Raw genomic sequence first — 12,808 nt, forward strand, 5'->3', positions numbered from 1 at the left:
CAATAAGTGGAATTTATATGACAACTGGCAATGACCAGCTCAGTGGTTGAACCAAGAAGGAACTCCAAAGCATTTCCCAAAGTCAAACTTGCACCAAAAAAAGGTCATGGTCACTGTTTGGTGATCTGCTGCCCATCTGATCCACTACAGCTTTCTGAATCCCAGCGACATCATTACATCTGAGAACTATGTTCAGCAAATCAATGAGATGCACCAAAAACTGCAATGCCTGTAGCAAGAACTGATCAACAGAAAGAATCCAATTCCTCTCCAGAATAACACCTTACCACACATCGCACAGCTAATGCTTCAAAAGTTGAACAAATTGGGCTGTGAAGTTTTGCCTCATCTGCCAGTATTCACCTGACCTCTTGCCAATCGACTAGACTACCACTTCAAGCATCTTGACAGTTTTCTGCAGGGAAAACATTTACACAACCAGCAAGATGCAGAAAATGCTTTCCAAGAGTCTGTCAAATCCTGAAACATGGATTTTTATGCTACAGGAATAAACAAACTTATTTCTCATTGGCAAAAAAAAATGTGGTGATTGTAATGGTTCCTATTTTGATTAATAAGGATGTGTTTGAGCCTAGTTATAGTGATTTAAAATTCATGGTCGAAAATTGCAATTATGTTTGCATCAACCTAATAATTAGTGACTCTTACCTGTGTCAGTGCTGTAGATTGTAAGTTGCCACCTCTAGAATTTATTCAAGAAATATTCAATGTACAGGTTATATATTAATCAGCTATTACCTGTTCCTTATGTTTTCATTCAGTTGGACATGACTTAGCAACTGAACAACAACAACAAACCTTTTCCTTAAGGACCTTAGAGTGTTGTATGAAAATATTTTAGGTATGTTTCTTCATGAATATATTAAATATTACAAAGGCAAATCATAAAAGGTGGGCAGGTAATGTGGTGTAGCAATTTAGGGTGTGTGCTAAGGATATCCAGTTTTACTTCCTATCATCCTATCAACATTGGTGTTTAAATATATATAAGATTATATAGGTGGAACAGTGTACAGTGAAACACAGGCGGAACATCTCCACAAGCTTCTATCCAATTCCCCACAGAGAACCCCTGACTGACCATTAAGAATAAGCCACACACATACCTTCAAACCCAATGAGCCTGCAAGGTCATTGTCATATAACAAAGGCTTTCTGCTCTTCTTCTTAATCCCCCTGTACATTCCATTTGCTTTCTGGTCACAACTTCTGAGCCTATAGGCCTCTAAACACACCCCTTGACATAGTCTTGCCCCACAATGGGATAAAACCCAGCTCCACCCACCAGTGGGCAGGGATCAGTCCCTCCAACCAGGAAGCCTGCACAAACCTCTAGATTTGCCTTACCAACTAAAGGCAGACACCAAAAGAAAAACTAAAACTCTGCAGATGGCTGCTGCTGCTACTAAATCACTTCAGTCATGTCCGACCCTGCGCAACCCCATAGATGGCAGACCACCAGGCTCCTCTGTCCCTGGGATTCTCCAGGCCAGAATACTGGAGTGGGTTGCCATTTCCTTCTCCAATGCATGCATGCATGCTAAGTCGCTTTAGTCATGTCTGACCCTGTGCGACCCTATGGACAGCAGCCCACCAGGCTCCTCCGTCCACAGGATTCTCTGGGCAAGAATACTGGAGTGGGTTGCCATTTCCTTCTCCACTGCAGGTAGCAAATGGACTCTATAAACACAGAAAGTTAGACAAAATGAGATGGAATAAAACAATATCACAGATGAAATAAACAGAAAAATCTTCAACAAAATACTAGCAAACTGAATCCGGCAATACATTAAAAGGATTATTCATTCTGATCAACAGGGATTTATCCCAGGGATACAAGGATTTTTCAATATCCACAAATCACTCAGTGTGCTACACCACATCACCAAATTGACGAACAAAAATGATATGATCACCTCAATAGATGCAGAAAAATATCCTGACAAAATTCAACACCATTTATGACAAAAAACCCTCCAGAAAGTGGGCACCGAGGAAACCTATCTCAACACAATAAAGGTCATATATGACAAACCTACAGCTAACATCATACTCAATGGTGAAAAGCTGAAAACATTTCCTCTAATATCAGAAATAAGACAAGGATGTCCACTCTCACCACTTTTATTCAACATAGTTTTGGAGTCCTAGACACAGAAATCAGAAAAGAAAAATAATTGAGAAAGAAGTAAAACTGTCAGTGTTTGCAGATGACATGATGCTACACATAGAAAATTGTAAAGATTTTACCAGAGAACTAATAGAGCTTATCAATGAATCTGTTAAAGTTGCAGGATACAAAATAAATACACAGAAAACCATCACAATTCTATACACTAACAATGAAAGATCAGGAAGTGAAATTAGAGAAACAATTTCATTTACCACTGTATCAAAAAGAATAAAATACCTAGGAATAAACCTACCTAAGGAGGTAAAAGACCTGTACTCTGTAAACTATAAGACACTGGCCAAAGAAACTCAAGATGACACAAATAGATGGAAAGATATACTATCTTCTTAAATTGGAAGAATCAATATTGTCAAAATGACTATACTACAAAAGGCAATCTACAGACACAACGCAATTCCTATCAAATTACCAATGGCATTTTTTTTTTCAGATCTAGAGCAAAAAAAAAATCTTAATTGTAAGGAAACACAAAAGACAAATAGACAAATATACTCAAAATATAGACAAATAGACAAAGCAATCTCGTGAAAGAAAAACAGAGCTGGAAGAACCAGGCTCCCTGACTTCAGGCTATATTATAAAGCTTGAGTAATCAAAACAGAATGGTACTGGCACAAAGACAGCTTTACTGATCAATGAAACAGGATAGAAAACCAAGAAATAAACCCACACACATATGGTCAATTAACCTACAAAAAAGAAGACAACAATATACAATCAAGAAACAACAGTCTCTTCAATAAGTGGTGCTGGGAAAACTGGACAGTTAGATGTAAAAGAATGAAATGAGAACAGTCTCTAACACAATATACAAAAATAAACTCAAAATGGTCCAAAGACCTAAATGTAAGACCAGATACTATAAAACTCTTGGAGGAAAATATAAGCAGAACGCTCTTTGACATAAATTACAGCAATATCTTTTTTTGGATCCATCCCCTTGAGTAATGAAAATAAAAACAAAAATAAACAAATGGGACCTAATTGCACTTAAAAGCATTTGCACAGCAAAGGAAACCATAAACAAAATGAAAAAACAGCCTGCAGAATCATAGAAAATATTTGCGAATGTTGTGACCAATAAGGGGTTAATCTCCAGAATATACAAACAGCTCATGTAGCTCAGTATCAAAATAAAACAAACAGCCCAATAAAAAATGGGCAGAAGACCTAAATAGACATTTCACCAGAAAAGACATACAGGTGACCAAAAGGCACATGAAAATATGCTCTACATTGCTAATGATTAGATAATTGCAAATCAAAACTATAATGAGGTATCACCTCACACTGGTGAGAGTGGCCATCATCAAAAAGTCTACAAGTAATAAATACTAGAGAGCATGTGGAGAAAAGGGAAACTTCTTATACTGTTGGTGGCAATGTAAATTGATAGAGCCACTATGGAGAACAATATGGAGGTTCCTTACAAAACTAAAAATAAAACTACTATATATGATCTAGCAATCTCACTCCTGGGCATATATCCAGAGAAAACCATAAGCCAAAAAAATACATGCACCCCCAGTGTTCATATAAGCACTACTTACAACAACCAGGACATGGAAGCAACTTAAATGCCCATTAACAGAGGAATGGATAAAGAAGATGTGGTACATATACAGAATGGAATATTACTCAGCCACTAAAAAGAACCAAATAATGCCATTTGCAGCAACATGGATGGACCTAGAGATTATCATAGTGAGTGAAGTAAGTGAATGAATGAGAAACATCATATGATATCACTTACATGAAATCTGAAAAGATGTACAAATGAACTTATTTACAAAATAGAAACTGACTCACAAACATGGAAAACAAACTTATACTTACCAAAAGGGAAAGGTGGAAGGATAAATAAGAGTTTGGAATTAACATAAACACACTAATATACATAAAAAATATAGCCAACAAGGTCCTACTGTATAGCATAGGGAACTCTGCTCCATATTCTTTAATAACCTATATGAGAAAAGAACCTGAAAAAGAATGGATATAGGTATTTGTATAACTGAATCACTTTGCCATATACCTGAAACTAACACAACATTATAAATCAACTATACACTAATATAATAGAAAAAAGAATTATACAAACACATGCTTAACTGATGTGGAGATGCTATATCCTATGATGCTGCAATAAACTAAGCAACTGTTCCTTGAAAGAGACACCAAGTTTTGTTCAACTTCTGGTATATAACAGCATCTCTAGCACATAGTAAGTACTCAAGACATATTAATAAATAAATAAATGGATGAAGATCTCTAATATTTTCAGTGTTCTATCAATCTGAAATAACAAGCATTGCAGGTAGTCTAGATTTTGGACATCTGGAATAATTCTAAGAGCTAATCTTTCTTGTAAGTTTTTGTTGATCAAGCCTCAACCAACAATTCCTATCAAACACAAGGATTCATCTTGGGAACCCAAAAACTTCATGAATCTACCCCCAGTGAACACATGCACCAGAGTGCTGGAGAATCTACTTATAAATCCATATAACACCATGAATGCAATGAAACTAGTATTCACTAATGAGTCTTTTAATTTAAAAGACAATGGGCAGTAGAGATAGAGGTTGGATTTTAATAGTCTATTCAGGACTCTCCAAAGGAACTGTTTGGATTATACAGAAAGGTTTATTAGTCAATCTGATCTTGTCATCTGCATTATCAGAAAGGTAAACAAAAAATATTTCAAAAAAGTAAGATAAATCAGGTTGTCAGTCTGTCAGTATTCACAAGAAATGGGATTATTTTCTCAAATAAAATCAACATGTTAAAAAAGATCCTAGGGCAATACACCAGAATTTTTTGTGGAACTCTCTCTCCAGTATAATCACTAAGACAATTCATTGATCAGATGTCTAAGTTGAAGATTTGAATATTCTAACTCCAAAATCTAACGGTGAAGTCTGTTATATTACACAGATACAGCTTCAGTGAGCCTTTAGCACTCTGGGTATTGTGCATGTCCTCTAGTAATTCATCATCTGTGAATCTTGAGGGATTGGCTTTGACTGGGATTTGAAGTCTAGACTATTAGCGTGAGTAATGCTACAAGTGAACAACCGTGGACCTAAGAACAATCAAGCTCAGTGGTGTGAAATGTAAAGAATCAAGAAAGCAGTCATGCTCAGCTGAGTGAAGTGAAGCAAAGGCACAAATAGGAGAGCAACTGGATAACAAACCTGAGGAAATGAAGAGTGACCTCCACAGTTCCAGACTGCTTCCACATACTTTCCTTCTGCCAGGCCCAGAGAAGAAGGGCTCAAATTAAATCACACATCAACATAAGATGTCAAGTGTCTTAGCTCCTAATTGCCAGGAAAAAAAAAAGACAAAGAAATAAGAGTCTACAAAGAGTCCGCATATTGGTAAGCTATATTCCTTGTTAAAAATCAAGATCTACCTATGAATAGGGTGGGTTTATTGTCTGGAGTAATAATTCGTTAGTGGGCTCACAATATTATTTAATAATCTTCACAAGGGCACAATGGCTAACACAAAATATTGCTTCTTGAAGTGTAAAAATATTAATAGCAAAAGCAAAAATACTCAAAGCAAATAAAAAACAATATGACTTCCTAATTTCACTGAAATGAATGTGTTATGTACATGGCAGATTTTCTTGGCAAAAAGAATTTTTTTTCTTATCACCCAATTCAAATATTAAGGATGTGGAAAAATATATTTTTTTATTTTAAAAATGAACAGAAAATGTCTGGCCCTGACATTCAAAGAAGCAATAAGTCAGGATTCTAATGCATTGCTAGTTTAATGAAAACGTCAAAAGTGATATGAAAAATATAATGTGTCTTGCCTGAGAGAAAAATAAAGTGAAATTGTAATCAGTTGCTAAAACTTAATCAATACAATAACATTGCAAAGTTTCTAGAGAGTGTTTTCTGTAATGAAAGTTTTGAGGTCACTAAGTTGTGGGTTTCTCTGAATTACATCATCAGATCCTCTCAGAAATGATATTTATCATTGTCATCACCATAAACACAAACCCAGTAATTAAAATATTTGTGGATATGTTGACCATTAAAAGAGTCAAAAAACAGTCTCATTTTCATGTTTCCCTCATATCCTAAAACAATGCCAGTTTGGTGATTCAGCATGTTAGAAAGGGGGTTATATCATATTCCTAAATGTTTGATTCCATGAAGACCCATAAAGGCAATCATGTGGTCACCCCTTTCTCTGTCCTTCAGGAAAAAAAAACAAACAGTTTGTAATCCTGAGGAAGGTCATGAATCCAATTTTAATACTCCTGGTTCTCCTAGTTAAGAATGGACTTTGCTTGAGAAAAAAAGTTCCTTTAAAAAAGCCAGTAATTTTCATTTATAATCTTCATATGTGGTGATGCTATCACAATAGGTAGCATTTTGAAACAAGGTTTAAAAGGAGGTGGCTTGCAAAACTTATTTCTCCTTGCTCCAACAACTATAATTCTTAAGTAATTCCTTTCCATGAAACTTCCTTAAACTAGCTCACGGCTTCAATGTTACCTTCTCCAAGAAAAATCCAAGTTCAAATTTCTTAACTACTGAAGAAGCAAAGCTCAAAGAACCAATAACAGAAGATATGGACTATTCCAGGCATAATTTGAGTATTTTTTCATTTCTGTCCCTATGTTCCATCCTATCCACCAAATCCAAATACATGTTGAGGAACCATATAACTGATGAAAATCTTATGAAAGATACCATGTTGCTAGCATGGCTGGCCCTGCTTAAGTTATGTTTTTTAAAGATTCTCTGTGGCAGAGATAAACCAGAGGCTGCACCAGTCACAAGCTGAGTGATAGAAGGCAAGTCATTTAAACTCTCAGAATCTGTTTTCTCACCTGGGAAATAAGGAAAATTCACAGAATTATTTGAGGATTAAATTAGATAGTATAGGATACAAATTAGATTGGCTATGTGAAGAGTCTAGAAAAAGCACTGGACGTATGATGGCTAAAGGTTAACAATTAAATGAAACAATCTAACCCACTACTTTTCCTGAGAAGTTAATAACAATTATACAACCAAGTCGAAACACTTCTCAGAGTTAAATTCATCACCTTAAATGTTCTTATAAGAAAAAACTGGAGTGACTAAAGTTGTATTATGCACTCAATTAAGTAATTTATTAAAAAGAGTCAAAAGTATCTGAGAAAATAATCATAAAGGAAAATGAAGGTAGAAAGAATAAGAAAATAGAGGATTAAACAGATCCAAGAACTAGTTATTGGGGGAAAATAAACAATATGCAAATAAAATTCTAAAAAATTATATCAGAGTACTTATCTGGGTCTACTTAGAACAAAGTAGACATTCTCCTAGGAATACAATAATTGTTAATTAATAGATTCATCAATGTAATTCAGCGCATTGATACATATTAAAGGAGAAAAACCTGTGTCATCTGAATAGAGGCTAAAACGTTCTTCTATAACCTTCAATATTCATTCATATCAATAAAAAAAGAAGACCTGAAAAATTAGTAAAATTAAATAAAAGAGGGGCTTAATTTGCTGTAAAATATATCCACAGTAAGCCTACAGCAAGCATCCTATTTCATAGGACATATTTAAAGCCTTTCTCACTAAATTCAGAAACAAAGCAGAAATAATGCATGCATAACTCCTTTCACACCTTCTACTGAACATTGTAATTATCCCAAACAATGCAATAAGATACAGACAGAAGAGGTAATAATTATAAGACAATGGATGCAAGGCACAAAATTATAATTATTAGTAAATGATATGGCTGGATTCATAAAAAGGTCAAGGAGAGTCACAGATAAAGGATTAAAATCAAAAGAACAAATGCAGCAAGTTAGTTGTGTACAATATCAACATTAAAAAATTTACATTTTTTTCTACTAACAAAAACCAATTATATAATGCAATAAAAAATAAAAGCTACTTCTTAAGGGAATAAGAACTGTGAAGGATATAGCAATACATCTAATAAGAATTGCATCATCTTCCTAGAGAAAATTTTGTTTAAAGACCTACATAGGAGACATGAACAATGTAGTGTGTATGGAAAGACTCTGTGTTTTATAGATATCACTTAAGCTCAAATTAATCCCTAGAGGCAAATAACTCCAATCAATTTAAATGGCTGGAATATGAAAATACAGCTCCAAAATTCACATGGAAGAGTGCCAGATGTTAAATACATTAGTTAGGATGCACTTGGCTACAAGTAACAGAAAACCCACCTAAAAAAAAGTCTAAACTGTGAAGAGGCTCTAAGTGTACATCCCGTCTATTTACAAGGCTGTTGTGTTACTTTCATATCCTGACTTCTCTATTTAATCTGGTTATGTTCAAAAGAGCATAACATTTCCAGAAGTCACACAAGAAGAAAGCAAACAGAGGCTGTATAGGGGTAGAAAAAATAATTCCACTATTCATTTTCAAAATGAGGGGGAAATACCCAGAGGTCTTCACATCTCACTGGACACATTTCATCACATGTTCAATCCTAAACTAATCACTGGCAAGCCGGAATGCAGTTGCCACAATTATTTAAAATAATTCTAACTGTATACCCCACTAAACTTAGGATTTTAATGGTGTTCAAATCCCCAGAAGTACATCATTGCCCAGAACCTGAAAATGAACTAAAGTTCTATTAGCAAAACAGAATGAATGGAGAAGATGACCACTGGGTAGGCAGTTTTACAAAATGTATTCAGAATATACATAGAATCCATTCAACCAATTTAACATTTAAAAACATAAGCAAAAATACAAATAGGCAATTTACAAACAAATAAGGAAATACAAACGTCAAATAAGCATGTGAAAATATGGTCAATTTTACTAAGTGTTCATAGAAATGCAAATTAATACCATGACATGCCATCCCTTTCCATTAGATCAGGAGTTAGCAAGCTCTCTGTTAAAGGGATAGATATTAAATATTTTAGGCTCTGTGGCAAAGTGAAGGCTACTTTGTAGTTATGTATACAACTATTTTGGAGAAGGCAATGGCAACCCACTCCAGTATTCTTGCCTGGAGAATCCCAGGGACGGGGGAGCCTGGTGGGCTGCTGTCTATGGGATCGCACAGAGTCGGACATGACTGAAGTGACTTAGCAGCAGTAGCAGCAGCAGCATACAACTATTTTAAATGTAACCATTTAAACATTTTTAAACCATTACTAGTTTACAGATTTATAATAAATGATGGTGGGTCAACTCCTCCATTAAACAAATTTTTAAAAGCTTAATAATAGCAAGTGATAATGAAATGTAAGTAAGAGTGCCCTGTAATTGGGAAGGTTTATTGGTGCAACGGCTATGGAGAATGATATGGTATTACTTATGAAAAATAAAAATGTTCACACCCTATAACCCAGTATTTTCACTATTGGATATTCCTCCTAGAGAAGCAGTTGCACATACACACAAGAAAGCATGTGCAAAATGTTTACTGTATCATGATGTACTTTATGAAACACTGGAAAAATCTAAGTGTCCATCATCAGAAAATGGCTAAATAATCTGACTGGGATATATTTGTGTTATTTTTCTAAATGTATCAGCAACTAAAAACAAAAAACAACCAGCTCTATACAAGTATGGAAAAATGCTGAAGACATACTGATAACTCTCTAAAGAAAATTATAGAACATACAAAAGAAACATAAAATAATTTTATGCTAAGAATGCATAAAATAATAGTTATCTACTTTCTATAGGATAAAAAATGAGAGCCATAGGTATAGGGGATATGTTTGGAGTGACAGGCTAAACCCATAACTCTCATACTTTCAAGCAGTAGGAAGAACCAGGTTCTAAGAATGCTTCCAGGGCTGCTGTATTTCTGGGGGGTTTGATATTTTATAAGAAGAAAGTATTCATACTTCATTTGTTTTTAATTAAAAATTTAAAAGCATATATAAAACATTTTGAGAACTGACACAGAAAAGTGAGAAAATATTCAGCTATAATAAGTTTAAATATCATAGCTAAAAATTCTATGTGTACATTAAAACATATATAGGTTCTGAAATACGATTTGAGAGTAAAATTCACTAAACATTTGGAATCCCAATATGCAAAGTTCAAAATTTAATGTCAATGAATGAACGGTTCTGATCTCCAAGAGTTGAACATAAGTCACTAGGGCTTTCCAACTAAGTACATTTATTTCATACTTAAGATAATGAAGGGGCTTATGACATGCCACCTCAAAATATGCCACTTTGGCATACTGAATATTTTGAATTGAGACACCTGAGAAAGAACAAACACAGGAAGAGTTTGCCCTTCCTACCAAAAATAGGTCATAAAACGTCCCATGAGAAGGATGCCTTCCTGGTACCAAAAAGAATAGAGAATAACGTCCTGTTAATCAGAAACAGGGAGCCAGTGCTAAAATGGTTCTGCATAAACAAGCTTATTAGTAGTAAAATAACCCTGATAATCTATTGGTTTTTGTCTTACCCTCATAAGTATCTCTTAGTCACTTCCCCACAATTTGTTGCCTCTACCAAGCCCAAATCTTTAAGATCTGGAAAATACCATTATTTTATTAACAAATAACTACTCTATTCTCACTCTGGAGCATTTCTGATGATGGGGATACAGCAGAAAACAAAGATAAAGTAAAAGGTAAACTTTCTTATGTTGCAGCATTGTTTATACTCATTCCCTCTTAAAGATTTTTTTTTTAATTTAAACAAAATCTTGAACTTTTTATTCTGTATTGGGGTATAGCTGATTAACAATGTTATGATAATTTCAGGTGAACAGCAAAGCGAGTCAGCCATACATATACAAGGACCCATTCTCCCCCAAACCTCCTTCACCTCCAGTCTGCCACATAACGTTGAGTAGAGTTCCACGTGCTATAAAGTAGATCCACGCTGGTTATCCATTTTATATACAGTCGTGTGTACATGTTCATCCAAAACTTCTATGATTTTTAACTACCCTGTTCAAATATGATTAAAGCCTGCCTTCAGGCTGAAGGCCACAAAATAGAATCTGACCCATTAGATCCTTCCCCCCTCCATGTAATTCAGACTACCCTGTAGTAAAAGCTTAACTAAAAAGAGACTTGCTAACAGGTTTTTCTGTTCTTGGTTTGGCTGAGTGATGCAAGGACATGGAACTGATTCTTCTTGAAAAGTTCTTGGAAATTTATAATTTTGCATAAAGGATTTTCCTCTTGTGTACTTTTGAACCTAAAAGCCATAGTACTAGTAATGTAGTTAAATGTAGGAGAGGTAACATCTCATTTAAATATTCTAATTCATATATTCCCGTTTAGAAATAGTTATTAATGGACATGTACTGGAAAACATGGTATAGAACTTATAAGAAGGAAATAAAAGTGATACTGTTATGAAAAAATAGGTCACCTTACTGTGTGAAGAGGCTAAGTAGTGTATTCCCTCCTTATCACAGAGACAAGAAAACTATGGTAGCAGTAGTAAGGATTTCATTTGTCCAGGAAAAGAAAACAAATCTCATTTGATTAAAACTAACAGTTCTGAAAAAATTATTATCTAGCCTTTCTGGTAATCTCAATTCTCCAATGATAGAAAAAAAATGGCTAAGAACTACCACTCTAGACCTAATTACAACCAGGAGAGGTATTATTTAGTGATAGGGAAGTGATAAAAAATCTTGGAAAAAATAAATCCTGTCATCTTAAATCATAATACCTATAGTATACAGTGTTGGGCAAAGCCTATAAAAATAGCCCACAGAGACAGATAGATATATTTCAAAAATAATACCATAATTCATGGTTCCATTGTACATGGTTCTAAGCATGATGCTTGACTCAAGATAGTCAAAAAGCCCTTACTGATGCAATTCCAGTTACAGAATGGCAAATCATCTTAAGTAAAAGAAATAAAAAGGAAATGCATCCAGTAAGCATATGTCCCAAGAATGGAAAAAAATAACTAATAACTGAGGATATATATGAAATCATGGCATTATGGAGCCTAAGTCCAAAGAAAGTGGACTTAGAGTTGTTCAGTGTTAAGGACAACAAAGACTTTAAAAAAATATAATTTCACAAATAAGGCAAACAAGGGAGGGCCAAGACCACTGCAAGGGACAAAAGGTGTTAAATTGAAGTTTGGCAGAAAGAAAACAGAACATCTAAATTCCTGCTTTTGCTTCTGATTTCTCTGCCAAGTATAGAACAAGCATTCCTAAGGGAATACAAAATCCAGGGGTAGTAAAGTTGTTTTTATATGAATTCAACTCATTTGGCTTAGATGAGTTGTATCCCAAGGCTCTAAGAGAATTTATAAGTGAAATCATCCTTGTTTTATGGGAAATCTTAAAGAAGGGCAAAGGAAACAGAAAACTGGAAGGAAGCCAACATCAGCCCCACTTTCAAGTGGAAAATGACAGGTCTGGCAAACAAACCACTGGATACAAGGATGGACTGCTAAAGGAATGGGTGGTGAGTACCTAGAGGAGATGGCAGTCATCATAAAATGTCTAAGAATGTCTTGTCACATTCTACTTAATGTTTTGCTCTGAGACGATTACAGGACTTGTCTAACATGAGAATGTAAGACACAAAGTCTATGAGAACTTCCGCAAGC

Source organism: Bos taurus, chromosome 8 (assembly GCF_002263795.3).
Source record: "Bos taurus isolate L1 Dominette 01449 registration number 42190680 breed Hereford chromosome 8, ARS-UCD2.0, whole genome shotgun sequence".
Classification (NCBI taxonomy): Eukaryota; Metazoa; Chordata; class Mammalia; order Artiodactyla; family Bovidae; genus Bos; species Bos taurus.